The sequence below is a fragment of the Dysidea avara genome, chromosome 6 (genome assembly GCF_963678975.1).
Source record: "Dysidea avara chromosome 6, odDysAvar1.4, whole genome shotgun sequence".
NCBI lineage: Eukaryota > Metazoa > Porifera > Demospongiae > Dictyoceratida > Dysideidae > Dysidea > Dysidea avara.
Window position 1 is genome coordinate 9,901,923 of NC_089277.1, and position 16,802 is coordinate 9,918,724.

At 37.9% G+C, this 16,802-nt stretch overlaps 1 protein-coding gene across 1 annotated transcript in view; it reads left to right on the forward strand.

Annotated features, from left to right (window-relative positions):
* The first annotated feature begins 377 nt into the window (after positions 1-377).
* LOC136257314 (protein NLRC3-like) overlaps positions 378-16,802 on the forward strand; it is a 273,319-nt gene continuing 256,894 nt past the window's right edge. The window contains exons 1-7 of the mRNA XM_066050434.1: positions 378-506; positions 2,559-2,602; positions 3,212-3,421; positions 10,082-10,125; positions 10,735-10,790; positions 10,840-10,912; positions 14,194-14,237. The gene's annotated coding sequence lies outside the window, so the exon portion shown is untranslated. The remainder of the gene's footprint in view (positions 507-2,558; positions 2,603-3,211; positions 3,422-10,081; positions 10,126-10,734; positions 10,791-10,839; positions 10,913-14,193; positions 14,238-16,802) is intronic.

The following is a 16,802-nucleotide window of genomic DNA, read 5'->3' on the forward strand; positions in this document are numbered from 1 at the left end:
TTTGAGTTTGACAATATAAATAAACACTTAAGGGCAGGGAGGCAAACTCTGCCCGGCAGTCCTGAGATGATGGTATTGTTGCCATTACAGAAGCAGCATTGCCACGTTAACATCAATGGTAACCTTCTGAATCAAAATTGGGTGGCCCTATTATCACCAGACTGTTCCATCACCCGGGAACCTATCCGCCTCACTAATGAACATGCACATGATCCCCAAGCACCCAGGGTCTCAACACAAAAAGGGGAGAAGTGAAATAATGGAATCAGAGAAGAATACTTTCTGAACTTAGCTGACTCTGCAGAGTTTTCCAGCCGGCTGGCACCTCTTGCAAAAGTAGATAAATTAGAGTGAAATGGTTTTATGCCATGTAAGAATAAATACGCGCCGGGCGCTTACAGTATAAGTGCCACCTAAAAATCTACCACTCTGTCACTTGACGAAACTGAACGGGACGAGCTTCTTTACGGGAGTCTACAGCGTTACAATGGAAAGAAAGTTCGCGGGTAAGTATGTGTTTACTGTGTGTAATAATCGCATGTGACTGAAGACTATTGTCAGGCGGGAGGCCTGGCTGACGCTCCTAGGGACCTGGTAGCCTGCTTGGTAGCAATTTCATCTGACGCTGGGGGTTAAAATAGACTGTGGTGTGTTATAGCAGTGTCACGGTAGTGGTTTTATTGCTGTGTAAAACCTACAAGGGTGTGTTTATTGTGGAGTCCAGGAGAGATACGTTTGATCGTGCGCTGATACACACACAATTCATTTCTTTCCTACTAATTGGGTATCATGTACATTCATGTACTAGTGATGACCTCACAACATTAGTTTATCAAGTTACCAGTTGTATATGTGACCGAATCTGCAAAAAACTGGCATAATGGCACATTTTTCAAATTCTTTATTATTGAATATTTATAATCTACTTAGCCGGGTGCATGCTCTGGCCAGGTTTCAGCCTTGTATGCCGACAACCTTTGGAGTTACAGCCCTACAAAGTAGCAGCAACAGAAAGATTGATTTGTACAGCAAGTATTGGGAGAATAAATTACAGGTGCTTACAAAAATGACTGTAACTTACAAACGCAATGCAATACAGAGCTGCAACATGCACCATCGTGTTCGCCATGAATAGGGGAGTCCATTACATGGTGAATTTTTCTCCTACCACCTTTCTTCACTACATACAGAGATGAAATCAGTGAAGAAAAATCGATTGTGTATGACCGCTTTGACATGACATAAACAAATGCCCATAACTGATGTATCCTTTAGGCTACTGCTACGATGCAAAGATTTTCGAACTCCTCTTGAGTAGGCGATTAAGATGATACCCATGTTTTTATCATTGCACCCTTTCTTCATAAAGAACAAAGCTTTTAAAAATTTTATGAATTTTATTTATTTTCTCATTTACACAAATATTTTACCCATTGCAATCAATAGCCTATACTGAAAATTTAGGCTTGCACCATTATGTCGGGTTTTCACAGATCCGGCCACATATGATGGGGTTGGTAATGTGACATCATGTAGTCAGCGGAGGCTACCTGGTCACACATCAAACATCTTGTGATGTAAAAAGAAAAGTAACCCCATCCAACCCCAAAACCTCAGTAATAAAGATATTCTAATGTCCAAATTTAAATCACAACTCCCAGTGTCTTCCAACACTTTGTGTGGCTTTCCTAGCTACTGTAAGAAACAAAGGTGTCATCATGTATACTGTGCATGAATGTGACTAAAAGACTAGATAATAACAATACTCATTTCAAACACTGTTTGGTTGTGCAGTAACATGTAGCAATGTGTCATAGGCTCATAGCACTATGCATGATTTGTGCCTGCCCTTTAGTTTAACCTGTAATTAGGGGGTAGATGATTTAGTTTTAATTTGTGAGAAGAGCAAATGTCTTGCTTTGAATAAAACTGTTGTGCCGTTGCGAATATTAGTCTAGAATGGACGGTATACCTAAACTGTTCATCAGAGAAGTTAGTCACACATCATAATCCTATGACATGTGATTAAGTAACCATCACTACCATAATGTCACATGTTATGACTTGTTTATTGACTAATAGACAACACACAACCGACCTTATATATAAGAACTAGATTAGTGGACCCAGTGGCTACCCCCCAATTATCACTGAGGCCGTACATACAGTTTTGTTACAATTCCTTATTAACATACACAGTAGTGTAATAGACCAGCTCAAAATCTTGTACCACATGTTACACGTACTTTCCATGTGCAGTGGAACCTGTCTAAGCCAGTCAACATTTCTGTGGCTTTAGATAGGTGGATTAGTGTATAAACACTTGGAGAATTAAAGGTTAGTCTTTTTTGCAGAGGTATAGAGGTGGCCACTAAGACAGGTTCCACTTTGTATTTAGTGACATATGATGTACATGTGACTTGCATTGCTAACATATTTCAAGCTGGGAGTGGCTGGTATTGTGTGTAGGTGTATGTGTGTGGTGTTTGTTTAGTTAAAATTCCTTTGTAACCAAGTTGTGGTTTTGTAAAATAATTTTATTGCTGTCTGTATCACAGAGAAGAATCAGATATGATGTTGAGGATGATACTCTTATAAACAAGTGAGTATTTGCACATGTATGTGTGTCTGTGTTATTCGGGTCTGATGACTCCGATCTCTTGATACGTCACTGAATTCACTACTGATCTTTGCTAGTCCTACTGTCACATTGTAGACAAGTATGGCTCACTTAGTGGTTGTTGTTTAGCTAGTTTAGAAACATGTATTGTTCCAGTCACACATATTGTACTGTTTCCATAATTCTTGTCAACGAGAAGACAATAGATAAACCACAACAATAAAAATATTTAAACTGTTTACTCAAATAGAGGAAGTGTTAAAGTTAGTCAACAGGATGATGATTTTTATTATTTGACAATTGTCCACACTCATCCAAACAGGTCAATATTAGACACCAGGTGTAGGACTTGTTTCACTAGGTCCCATCCCATACTGGATGTAGCCTAACTTGTTGAGGAGTCTTTATTACTACATCTTCATACTACATGTACAGTGTATGTGTGTACTAGTGTCAGTACATTTGTTTGTGTTACATATCATTTGTTTAGTAAACATGTTTAGTCTCATTCTTAAATACACGAGTGTGTATATGACATGTACAATGTGTGTAGTGTATTTTAAATCAATTTGTACAAATATGATATTTCAGTTACAGTCAATGACTGATCCCTTAATGGATGATGTGGAAAAGGAAAGAGTAATGAGGTATGTGTGACAAGTTGATAGTCTTACTACTTCTAACATATTCACACAGACATGAGCACACACACAACTGGAGGTGAAGCAGTTTTAGAGATGATCAGTCAGTTACTGGAGCTAGAGGGGATAGCCACTTTATGTCATTAATTGAATGGTCCTTGTAAGTGCATTTGTGTATGTGTGTATGTATGTGTAGTGTGTGTGTGTGTGCGTGTGTGTGTGTGTGTGTTGTTCTATTAGGGTAGCTAACTGCTCCACTAGAGTACTTCAACCTGAACTTTGATTCCAGCCTTTGCAAATCATGGTCAGGGAAATCATTATTATACTTACCTAGTTTCTGGAAGCCTCAGAAGCCCCCTGGACCCACCCCTAACTCCAATCCAGTATAAACGTTTACTCAGTCTGTAATTTTGATAATGACAAAGGTATAATGCATGTGGTCAGATGTGTAGTTAAAAGGTATTACCACACAAAAATCAATGTCACAAACAGTAGCTAGGTTGTTACACTAATTATTTCCACTGTTATCCTCCTGCCAATCTGCTGGATCTGCTTTCTGTGCTCATGTCTCTGGAGCTCTGTGAATCCACGGTAGATGATTTGATGCCTTTGTACCACTCTGGATTTGCTGGAACACCTTGGACTAGATAGCACCAGTATGGCTTTTGTGACTAGTACTCTCAGTTGATAGACGGTCTCCTCTTAGGCCTGGCTCATATATTTCCCTATGCTAGTTAAATCTTAGCTCAAATTGCTTCCTCTCTTTTTACCAATCAAATACAAGCTGTAGTACAATGAGACTGATCATATAATACCTTGAAGTGTCAGGTATACTAAACCAGCCTTTGTATTGCACTTCTTACATGTACAACTCGGTTAGTATGTAAGATTGAGATGTTCTAATAGAACAGTTAAGTACTCTAATAGAGCAGTCACTGTAAAATTGTAAGAGAAACACATTTGCCAGAGTTTAATGTCACCAACTAATAACCCCATGCCATAGTACCAAATAGCTAGACAGTCACTATTAGCTAGCTGGAAAGATTGTGTATGACCACAACAATTAACAGTTAAATTAATATGGAATGCATGTAGTGACAACATAGCCATGGGTCCGTAGAATATTCAGTTAAGTATATATAGCTACAATTAAGCAGGCTGAAGCCCTGCTACAAGCAACATGTCAGAACAGTGAAACTGTTTACACACACAAGGAAGCTGCAAGTAAATCTACAGGTGACTATAGTGCCGGTCAATTAACATCAAATTTTGAGAGGATGATGCGGAGTCATTGTAGAAATTTACTTACTGATCCGATATATCAGTTGAGTACATTTGTACGCAGGCACAACATTGAGCTAGAAAAAGTGAAGACTTACAATAAACTTGTGGTCCAGTAATCTTGTTCCACTATCCTGTGTTCCTGTGACAATGCATGGAATAAAGCAGCATCAGCAAAGCTGTTCTTCAGTTACACCCTACACACAACATACAATACATATAAACACTGTTATACAGGGGCAGCAGAGAAGGGGGGCTGCAGCCCCTGTGAAAAAAATTATGGGGGGCTTAGCCCCTCTAAAATTATCTGTAGCTGTGACTGATGGAGAGTCTAGCTAAATAGTATCATTCGATACTCTAATAGAGCAGTCAAGATCGAGATACTCTAATGGAGCAGTCACAGTATCCTTTGAGGAGCACCGCAGCAAGCTACGTATGTAGTTATAAATAAGGATATATAGTCTAGTTGGTAGAGGGAAACTATTGCGAGCAGGTAATGACCTTTTCTTTTTTATTCTTTTTTAAATTTTAATTAATAAATTTTTTTAAAATTTATTTATTTATTTTATTTAGCTATTTATTTATTTATTTTTGGTCTTCGACTTAAAACTAGGCCATGGAATCACCAAGCTAGACCCCCAGCCCCCCTAAATACAGGTGTCTCCGCCGTCTCTGTAAACACATACATAAATAACTTATGTACAAATTAATGATGGTCTGTTATAAAAGAAAATTTGCAAGATTTGAGTGAATTTTTTTTAGCAAATTTTTTTTTTTTTTTAGTTTGACAATATAAATAAACACTTAAACAGTGGGCAGAGAGGCAAACTCTGCCCGGCAGTCCTGAGATGATGGTATTGTTGCCATTACAGAAGCAGCATTGCCACGTTAACATCATAACCTTCTGAATCAAAATTGGGTGGCCCTATTATCACCAGACTGTTCCATCACCCGGGAACCTATCCGCCTCACTAATGAACATGCACATGATCCCCAAGCACCCAGGGTCTCAACACAAAAAGGGGAGAAGTGAAATAATGGAATCAGAGAAGAATAATTTCTGCACTTAGCTGACTCTGCAGAGTTTTCCAGCCGGCTGGCACCTCTTGCAAAAGTAGATAAATTAGAGTGAAATGGTTTTATGCCATGTAAGAATAAATACGCGCCGGGCGCTTACAGTATAAGTGCCACCTAAAAATCTACCACTCTGCAGTGCTCTGTCACTTGACGAAACTGAATGGGACGAGCTTCTTTACGGGAGTCTACAGCGTTACAATGGAAAGAAAGTTCGCGGGTAAGTATGTGTTTACTGTGTGTAATAATCACATGTGACTGAAGACTATTGTCAGGCGGGAGGCCTGGCTCCTAAATAGCTGACCGGGACTTGGTAGCAATTTCATCTGACGCTGAGGGTTAAAATAGACTGTGGTGTGTTATAGTAGTGTCACGGTAGTGGTTTTATTGCTGTGTAAAACCTACAAGGGTGTGTTCATTGTGGAGTCCAGGAGAGATACGTTTGATCGTGCGCTGATACACACACAATTCATTTCTTTCCTACTAATTGGGTATCATGTACATTCATGTACTAGTGATGACCTCACAACATTAGCATATCAAAACTCATGTCAAATTAACCCATCATTACAATTTTCCGTAAAATATTATTATGCGTAAAATCAATGTACAGCAGCCTATGGAGGTAAGTTAGTTTTAAGTTACATTATTCATCATAACTCTGGTTCTGAAGGTGGTATCAAAATTGTTCGGCCGCCATTATACACGCATAACACTCCTCTATCCGATGGTAACAAAATTTATTCGAAGCTAAAGTGTTTACAGCTTGCAAATTTACAACAAACGATGGTAAATAGCAACTTACGCAATACAAAATCCATTGGAGAGCAAATCACGAATTTCGCGTTCTAATTAAATAGCGGAATCACGCCGTTACCATAGCGATTACGAATTTTGTTCGGCCGGAATCGGATAGAGCAATTCATAAGGAGTTGAATGATATTAAGTTTTATGGTATTTGATCGTGTCTAGTGCTTGCAATTATTGAATATACAAAATGATGTAAAATGTATGGAGTTTGTATTGGAGAAACTGAAAAAGTGATCCATCCATCCTGAAATCTTTGAAAAAATCAGTGTTTAATCAGTCCATTTTATGATCTAAGGGCAGAAAACAAACAAAGGACACTGGTAATGTACAATATTGCTGATAAAATGATTACTGGTTGTAAATTTGATTTTGCCATTTTTGCAATTCTGACTTTACAAATCCCAATAGCATGTTTTGATATGGTTTTATCAAGTTACCAGTTGTATATGTGACCGAATCTGCAAAAAACTGACATAATGGCACATTTTTCAAATTATTTATTATTGAATATTTATAATCTACTTAGCCGGGTGCATGCTCTGGCCAGGTTTCAGCCTTGTATGCCGACAACCTTTGGAGTTAGAGCCCTACAAAGTAGCAGCAACAGAAAGATTGATTTGTACAGCAAGTATTGGGAAAATAAATTACAGGTGCTTACAAAAATGACTGTAACTTACAAACGCAATGCAATACAGAGCTGCAACATGCACCATCGTATTCGCCATGGATAGGGGAGTCCATTACATGGTGAATTTTTCTCCTACCACCTTTCTTCACTACATACAGAGATGAAATCAGTGAAGAAAAATCGATCGCGTATGACCGCTTTGACATGACATAGACAAATGCCCATAACTGACGTATCCTTTAGGCTACTGCTACGATGCAAAGATTTTCAAACTCCTCTTGAGTAGGCAATTAAGATGATACCCATGTTTTTATCATTGCACCCTTTCTTCATAAAGAACAAAGCTTTTAAAAATTTTATGAATTTTATTTATTTTCTCTTTTACACAAATATTTTACCCATTGCAATCAATAGCCTATACTGAAAATTTAGGCTTGCACCATTATGTCGGGTTTTCACAGATCCGGCCACATATGATGGGGTTGGTAATGTGACATCATGTAGTCAGCGGAGGCTACCTGGTCACACATCAAACATCTTGTGATGTAAAAAGAAAAGTAACCCCATCCAACCCCAAAACCTCAGTAATAAAGATATTCTAATGCCCAAATTTAAATTATTATTATTATTATTACTAGGACCGCGTCACATACAACCAAGTACATACACCAACGTGAGGCTATTAGGTGGTGAATGCATTATCCCCAAATCAATTCAATATGTCACGGTAGTGACAGATATAACACAATAGTGGCATCGTAACTAATGGCCACCAGTAGCTAAGTGCCAGTACATCATTGGTGTGGTATAAATGGCACAGTGATGTGTACAAAGTATATGTATACAAAACATACAGGAGAGAACTATACATTATTGCAGTATTGTATGCAGCAATACATTATAGGCAACATCACCATGCAGATAAAAATTATTAGCCAATATACAGCAATGCATATCAACATCAACTAGAGCTAAGTAAGGTTCATCAGTGATGTAGCAATGGCACAGTGATGGGTGACACACTATAGTTATGCATACACAACTTGCAGGAGATAGCTACACAATGCTGTAGGCGTATGCAAGCCAGATGAACCAGATAAAGGAAGACAGCCAAGCCACTAGAGCCTAGTAGCTACGCCAGGTGAAGGCAAAAAAGATTAAGCACGTATTGAATTGCCTGACACCAACACAAAGAAAGTTCGCCATGCCAGCTGCACAAGACAAAATTGTTCACTTGTATTTTATATGTAACTGTAAGCTTATTGTAAAGAGCTTTAGTGGCATATGTCAGTTTAATGTTTTCTTGTATTGTTTATTTACGTGAATGAATCCACTGGCAGCTGGCATGGAGACTTGAGATGTTACAAACATAAAAACTTACTTGTAATCTTCTTGTTTACCAAGTGGCTTCTGGCTCTCCTGCACGGGCATCACTAATCTTCTTCGCGCAATATGTAAGTAATTAAGCAAGGGTGTGGTAAGGTAAATGCGGGTATTTCCGGACAGCGCACAATTCCGGACACTTCGTGTATAGCACCCAAGGATGAATCAACTAGAACACAATTTTCGATTTTTATAATCCCTATAAGAATAGCTATTCACAGCAGAAATTTCAAGGCAATCCGTTGTTTCGTTCCTCGGCTAGCTTGATAAAGGTACCAAAGTGTCCGGAATTGTACGCTGTCCGGAAATACCCGCATTTACCTTACTGGGCGTTATATAGAATTACACGTATGGTCAGGTCATCAGCACAAACAGGAGCGACGATTATACGTTTGTGCCTTCATTCATAGGCGAATCTATCCCCGGTTAGTTCATGTCTCTAGGCCTCGTAGTTTTCTCAAACATTAATTATTAATTATTTATTTATGACGTAATTTTAACCGCGTTTCGTATTATTCTTAGTACTTGGTTATATAATTATATAATAATGCTTTACAGTGTACGATACAAATAGGGATATGATTACAAAGACGGAAATTAGTTAGGAATACACTGAAGGTCTACTAGCATAGCTAGTAGCCTAAAAAGTTTAAAACTAAAAGTAGGTGTAATTACAATTAATTATATAGGGGTGTGTGCTAAATCACAACTCCCAGTGTCTCCCAACACTTTGTGTGGCTTTCCTAGCTACTGTAAGAAACAAAGGTGTCATCATGTATACTGTGCATGAATGTGACTAAAAGACTGGATAATAACAATACTCATTTCAAACACTGTTTGGTTGTGCAGTAACATGTAGCAATGTGTCATAGGCTCATAGCACTATGCATGATTTGTGCCTGCCCTTTAGTTTAACCTGTAATTAGGGGGTAGATGATTTAGTTTTAATTTGTGAGAAGAGCAAATGTCTTGCTTTGAATAAAACTGTTGTGCCGTTGCGAATATTAGTCTAGAATGGACGGTATACCTAAACTGTTCATCAGAGAAGTTAGTCACACATCATAATCCTATGACATGTGATTAAGTAACCATCACTACCATAATGTCACATGTTATGACTTGTTTATTGACTAATAGACAACACACAACCGACCTTATATATAAGAACTAGATTAGTGGACCTGTGGCTACCCCCAATTATCACTGAGGCCGTACATACATTATTTCTTCTGGTACACCTACTGTAGGTTTTGTTACAATTCCTTATTAACATACACATACACAGTAGTGTAATAGACCAGCTCAAAATCTTGTGCCACATGTTACACGTACTTTCCATGTGCAGTGGAACCTGTCTAAGCCAGTCAACATTTCTGTGGCTTTAGATAGATGGATTAGTGTATAAACACTTGGAGAATTTAAGGTTAGTCTTTTTTGCAGAGGTATAGAGGTGGCCACTAAGACAGGTTCCACTTTGTATTTAGTGACATATGATGTACATGTGACTTGCATTGCTAACATATTTCAAGCTGGGAGTGGCTGGTATTGTGTGTAGGTGTATGTGTGTGGTGTTTGTTTAGTTAAAATTCCTTTGTAACCAAGTTGTGGTTTTGTAAAATAATTTTATTGCTGTCTGTATCACAGAGAAGAATCAGATATGATGTTGAGGATGATACTCTTATAAACAAGTGAGTATTTGCACATGTATGTGTGTCTGTGTTATTCGGGTCTGATGACTCCGATCTCTTGATACGTCACTGAATTCACTACTGATCTTTGCTAGTCCTACTGTCACATTGTAGACAAGTATGGCTCACTTAGTGGTTGTTGTTTAGCTAGTTTAGAAACATGTATTGTTCCAGTCACACATATTGTACTGTCCTATAATTCTTGTCAACAAGAAGACAATAGATAAACCACAACAATAAAAATATTTAAACTGTTTACTCAAATAGAGGAAGTGTTAAAGTTAGTCAACAGGATGATGATTTTTATTATTTGACAATTGTCCACACTCATCCAAACAGGTCAATATTATACACCAGGTGTGGAACTTGTTTCACTAGGTCCCATCCCATACTGGATGTAGCCTAACTTGTCGAGGAGTCTTTATTACTACATCTTCATACTACCATGTACAGTGTATGTGTGTATTAGTGTCAGTACATTTGTTTGTGTTACATATCATTTGTTTAGTAAACATGTTTAGTCTCATTCTTAAATACACGAGTGTGTATGTGACATGTACACTGTGTATAGTGTATTTTAAATCAATTTGTACAAATATGATATTTCAGTTACAGTCAATGACTGATCCCTTAATGGATGATGTGGAGAAGGAAAGAGTAATGAGGTATGTGTGACAAGTTGATAGTCTTACTACTTCTAACATATTCACACAGACATGGGCACACACACACACACACACAACTGGAGGTGAAGCAGTTTAAAGAGATGATCAGTCAGTTTCTGGGGGTAAGTCTGTACCAAGAGGGGATAGCCACTTTATGTCATTAATTGAATGGTCCTTGTAAGTGCATTTGTATATGTGTGTACGTATGTGTAGTGTGTGTGTGTGTGTGTGTGTGTGTGTGTGTGTGTGTGTGTGTGTGTGTGTGTGTGTGTGTGTGTGTTGTTCTATTAGGGTAGCTAACTGCTCCACTAGAGTACTTCAACCTGAACTTTGATGCCAGCCTTTGCAAATCAAGGTCAAGGAAATCACTTTTATTATACTTACCTAGTTTCTGGAAGCCTCAGAAGCTCCCCGGACCCACCCCTAACTCTGATCCAGTATAAACATATACTCAGTCTGTAATTTTGATAATGCCATAATGCATGTGATCAGATATGCAGTTAAAAAGGTATTATCACACAAAAATCAATGTCACAAACAGTTAGCTAGATACACTAATTATTTCCACTGTTATTCTCCTGTCAATCTGTTGGATCTGCTTTCTGTGCTCATGTCTCTGGAGCTGTGTGAATCCACGGTAGATGATTTGATGCCTTTATACCACTCTGGATTTGCTGGAACACCTTGGACTAGATAACATCAGTATGGCTTTTGTGACTAGTACTCTCAGTTGGTAGACAGCCTCCTATGGTCTCAAACTAGGCCTGGCTCATCTTTTTCCCTATACTAGTTAAATCTTAGCTCAAATTGCTTCCTCTCTCTTTACCAATCAAATACAAACTGTAGTACAATGAGACTGATCATATAATTCCTTGAAGTGTCAGGTATACTAAACCAGCCTTTGTATTGCACTTCTTACATGTGCAACTTGGTTATTTTGTAAGATTGAGATGTTCTAATAGAACAGTCAAATACTCTAATAGAGCAGTCACTGTAAAATTGTAAGTACAGAATTGTACAAAATACCATATAGCCTAAATATTTCGAGGGGGAAAATTTTTGCTGATTTTGCAATTTTGGGGGTCATCAGCAAAAATTTTACCCTTGAAATATGTAGACCTCCATATAGTCTAATACATTTTGGGAGTGTTTACAAATCCACGAAAATTTTATTTTTAGCAACACTGCTCAACCTCGAAATATTTGCCCTTGAAATAGTTAGGCTATACAGTAGAGGAACACATTTCAGGGTTTAATGTCACTAACTAATAACCCCATGCCATAGTACCAAACCAGGCAGTCACTATTAGTTAGCTGGAAAGATTGTGTATTACCACAAAAATTAGCAGTTCAGTAAGGAAAGCACGTAGTGATAACATAGCCATGGGTCCATGGAATATTCAGTTAAGTGTATAGCAGGCTGAAGCCCTGTTATACAAACAGCATGTCGTACACACAACATACAGTACATATAAACACATACACAAATAACTTATGTACCGTACGCAAAGAAATTTTGACGTCAAAAAAATTTGATGAATTTGATGAATCGGTTTAATTCATAAAATTTAAATTCGTCAAATGTTTATAAGCGTCCTTAAAAGTACAGATTTTGCCTAAAATTTCTTGATTTTCGCCAACATTTTATTCGTCAAATCTGCTGAAGTCTGAATTTGTCAATTTTTCTTACGTCAAAATTTCCTTGCATACGGTACATAAAAGAAAATATTTTAATGCAATGTAATAAAAAAACGCTTGTAAGAATAAATACGTACAGTATAAGCGCCACATAAAAACCTACCACTCTGCAACTTGACGAAATTGAACGAGACAAACTTCTTTATGGGACTCTACAACGTTACAATGGAAAGAAAGTTCGCGGGTAAGTATGTGTTTACTGTGTGTAATAGTCACATGTGACTGAAGACTATTGTCAGGCGGGAGGCCTGGCTCCTAAATAGCTGACCGGGACCTGGTAGCGATTTCATCTGACGCTGGGGGTTAAAATAGACTGTGGTGTGTTATAGCAGTGTCACGGTAGTGGTTTTATTGCTGTGTAAAACCTACAAGGGTGTGTTTATTGTGGAGTCCAGGAGAGATACCTGTGACCATGCACACTGATCGTGTGACTGGGGTATACACACAATCCATTTCTTTCCTGCATCACGTACACATTCATATACTAGTGATGTCCTCACAACATTAGTTTACCAAGTTACCAGTTGTATATGATAGGGTTGGTAATGTGACATCATTTAGTCAGAGGAGGCCAAGGTGGAGGCTGCATGGTTCACACATCAAACATCTCATGTTGTAAAAAGAAAAGTAACCCCATCTAACCCCAAAACCTCAGTAATAAAGATATTCTAATGCCCAAATTTAAATCACAGCTCCCAGTGTCTCCCAACACTTTGTGTGGCTTTCCTAGCTACTGTAAGAAACAAAGGTGTCATCATGTATACTTTGCATGAATGTAACAAAAAGACTATATAATAACAATACTCATTTCAAACACTGTTTGGTTGTGCAGTAACATGTAGCAATGTGTCATAGGCTCATAGCACTATGCATGATTTGTGCCTGCCCTTTAGTTCACAATTTTTTTCACATCCCAGTGAAAATGTCAGGCAGCCTAAAGCATTACCTGACATTGATCTGCTACTGTTCTACACAATTTGTCAGAAATCCTTATGATACATTGATAGAATAGAGTGACTCAACCTATAATAATACAATCATTGTTGTCTAATTGATTGACAATGCTTCACTATAAATCTCTCTACCTTCTATTTTGATCTGACATTTTGTCAGGCAGGTTCCATTGTGGTTGGCCATGCATGATATTTGTCTGACAAATGGCCTATGTCAGGTAGTAATATTTGACTCTGCTTTAGTTTAACATGTAATGAAGGGATAGATGATTTAGTTTTTAATTTGTGAAAAGAGCAAATGTCTTTTGCTTCGGATGAAGCTCTGTTGTGTCATTGCAAATATTAGTCTTCATAAAATGGATGGGATAACTAAACTGTTCATCAGAGAAGTTAGTCACACGACAGAAAGACTAGCACAACATCAACTAGAAGTAGTTAATTTGTCTAGTGCTGTATTTTCAATGCTGCTTAACTTATAAAGCTGAAACTTAGCTAGTCCATTCCTCTGTGCTTGTAGAAAACAAAGAACAAATAAAATGCATTTTGAAAATTGTGTGGATTTCGACGGTTTTCTAAAATTAGGTGACATTTAGTGACATATGATGTACATGTGACTTGCATTGTTAACATATTTCAAGCTGGGAGTGGCTGGTATTGTGTGTAGGTGTATGTGTGTGGTGTTTGTTTAGTTAAATTCCTTTGTAACCAAGTTGTGGTTTTGTATATTAATTTTATTGCTGTCTGTATCACAGAGAAGAATCAGATATGATGTTGAGGATGATACTCTTATAAACAAGTGTGTGTGTGTGTGTGTGTGTGTGTGTGTGTGTGTGTGTGTGTGTGTGTGTGTGTGTGTGTGTGTGTGTGTGTGTGTTATTCGGGGCTGATGACTCCGATCCCTAGATACATCACTGAATTCACTACTGATCTTTGCTAGTCCTACTGTCACATTCTAGACAAGTATGGCTCACTTAGTGGTTGTTGTTTAGCTAGTTTAGAAACATGTATTGTTCCAGTCACACATATTGTACTGTTTCCATAATTCTTGTCAACAACAAGACAATAGATAAACCACAACAATAAAAATATTTAAACTGTTTACTCAAATAGAGGAAGTGTTAAAGTTAGTCAACAGGATGATGATTTTTATTATTTGACAATTGTCCACACTCATCCAAACAGGTCAATATTATACATCAGGTGTGGAACTTGTTTCACTAGGTCCCATCCCATACTGTCCCTAACAGTTTAGCTTGTTGAGGAGTCTTTATTACTACATGTTGTGGTTGTGTATGTGTAATGTGTTAGTGTATGTACATTTGTTTGTGTGTATGTGTTAGTTGTTTAGTGTACATGTTTGGTCTCCTTCTTACAAGTGTGTGTCTGTACTCTACACTGTCTGTTATTCCAATAAAACCTTTTGTTGGTGACAAGTCAATGTGTTTAAGTTGTAAAGGAAATTCCATATCCCAGCTGTTGTGGCTAGCTCCTTTGGCTGATGCCTATAGACTACACGTTGCTAGAGGATCAAGTCACCACTGGTGTGGGATTTTTCTACATTGAACAGTTTTAGTGTCAACATTTATATGTGTGTATTAGTGTCAGTACATTTGTTTGTGTTACATATCATTTGTTTAGTAAACATGTTTAGTCTCATTCTTAAATACATGAGTGTGTATATGACATGTACACTGTGTGTAGTGTATTTTAAATAAATTTGTACAAATATGATATTTCAGTTACAGTCAATGACTGATCCCTTAATGGATGATGTGGAGAAGGAAAGAGTAATGAGGTATGTGTGACAAGTTGATAGTCTTGTTACTTCTAATATATTCACACAGACACGAGCACAGACAACTGGAGGTGAGGAGTTGTCTGATCACACAGAGGACCAATGTAGTGGAGTGATAACCCAAGCTGCAGAAGAAAAGTGAGGTGAGATTGTGTGCTAGTTTTGTGTACATCACTTGTGTATATACTGTATTTTATGTGTATACAATGGTACCTGCTAATCAGAATTCTTGAAAATGAGAACACCTATATACATGATTTGGACACTTGGTAATAGTCCCAAAGTATCCCTTAACATGTAAACTGACCTGGAAAATCAGGACACCTAGGACACTTTTGGTTCAAAGGTGTCCTTAATGCACAGGTTACACTGCAGATGTATATACAGCCTGTAGGGGACCTATTAATCACTGGAATGTTTCTGGAAAGCATATTGCATTTCGTGGACTAAACTCATGAATTAAACTCATGGACTACAGCTTTTTATCAATAATTTAGGCATTATCTAGCTATTATAATCTTGGAGGCACTACCATATAGAGGGAAACTTTAGTGGGGGTAAACTTTGGCAAGTAGCAAGCTAAATTGCATTTGGTGAAATAAACTTTGGCGAATTTAAGCTCAATGTTTAGTGGCCAGACCACTTTTTCTTGGCATGGTGAGGTGCTACAGGTAATTGGCGGGTTAAAACTTTGGTGAAGTTCACCAAAATTTCCCCCCTCAAAAGTTTCCCTCTATACGCTACTTGTATAAGGGCGTACATAAGGCATTTCATAAATATTCTGGACATGCAACCTTTGTGACTTGTAGTACTTAATGCTGGAGCAACAAAAGAATAATCTACACAACAAAAGCTGCCCCATACTATACTGTACAATTGATGATACTCTAGTGTTTAGGTTCCAGTGATGAGTCGGTAAGTGTTGTTAGTTGCACAGCCATGTAGTCTTGAACCGCGCCCACCTACCCAGTACCCACTGAATATTAAATAGTGACTGGATTTGCAAAGAGGGGTCTTCCATGCACATCCAATTTACCAACTTTGATGATTTATAACTTCAGAAGAGAAGTGCTATTGACTTGGAAGTCGATCAGTAGTGAGCACCACCATTTATGTCATTCTACTTGTGATGTAACAAGGGTTAAAATGATATTTATAAAATGGTCAATAATTCGATGGTGATTGCTCTTATCACCTTACAACAACCTTCATTCAATTTCTTTAAGTAGCCCAGTGAACAAACTTTTAATCGATGTATATTTGTAGGCTGTAAGAATTAAGTTACCCCACCTAGTGTTGCAATGCATGTCCATATTGTGTAAAGACGTATTCCCCTGCAGGTTTAAGGATTAATTACTGCGTTTTCACTATGAAACTGCTGGTGTATTATATACCCATGCAAGGGCCTAATGTATTTTGTGGACTGGACTCATGGACTGAGCTGGAAACAGGCTCTCAACAATAATCCAAGAATTATTTATCTATTGTATTGCCGCTGGACACACCATTATCGAGCTACAACTGCTGGTAGTGCTCTTCCTCTTAATTCATGAAGGTTGCGCGTCC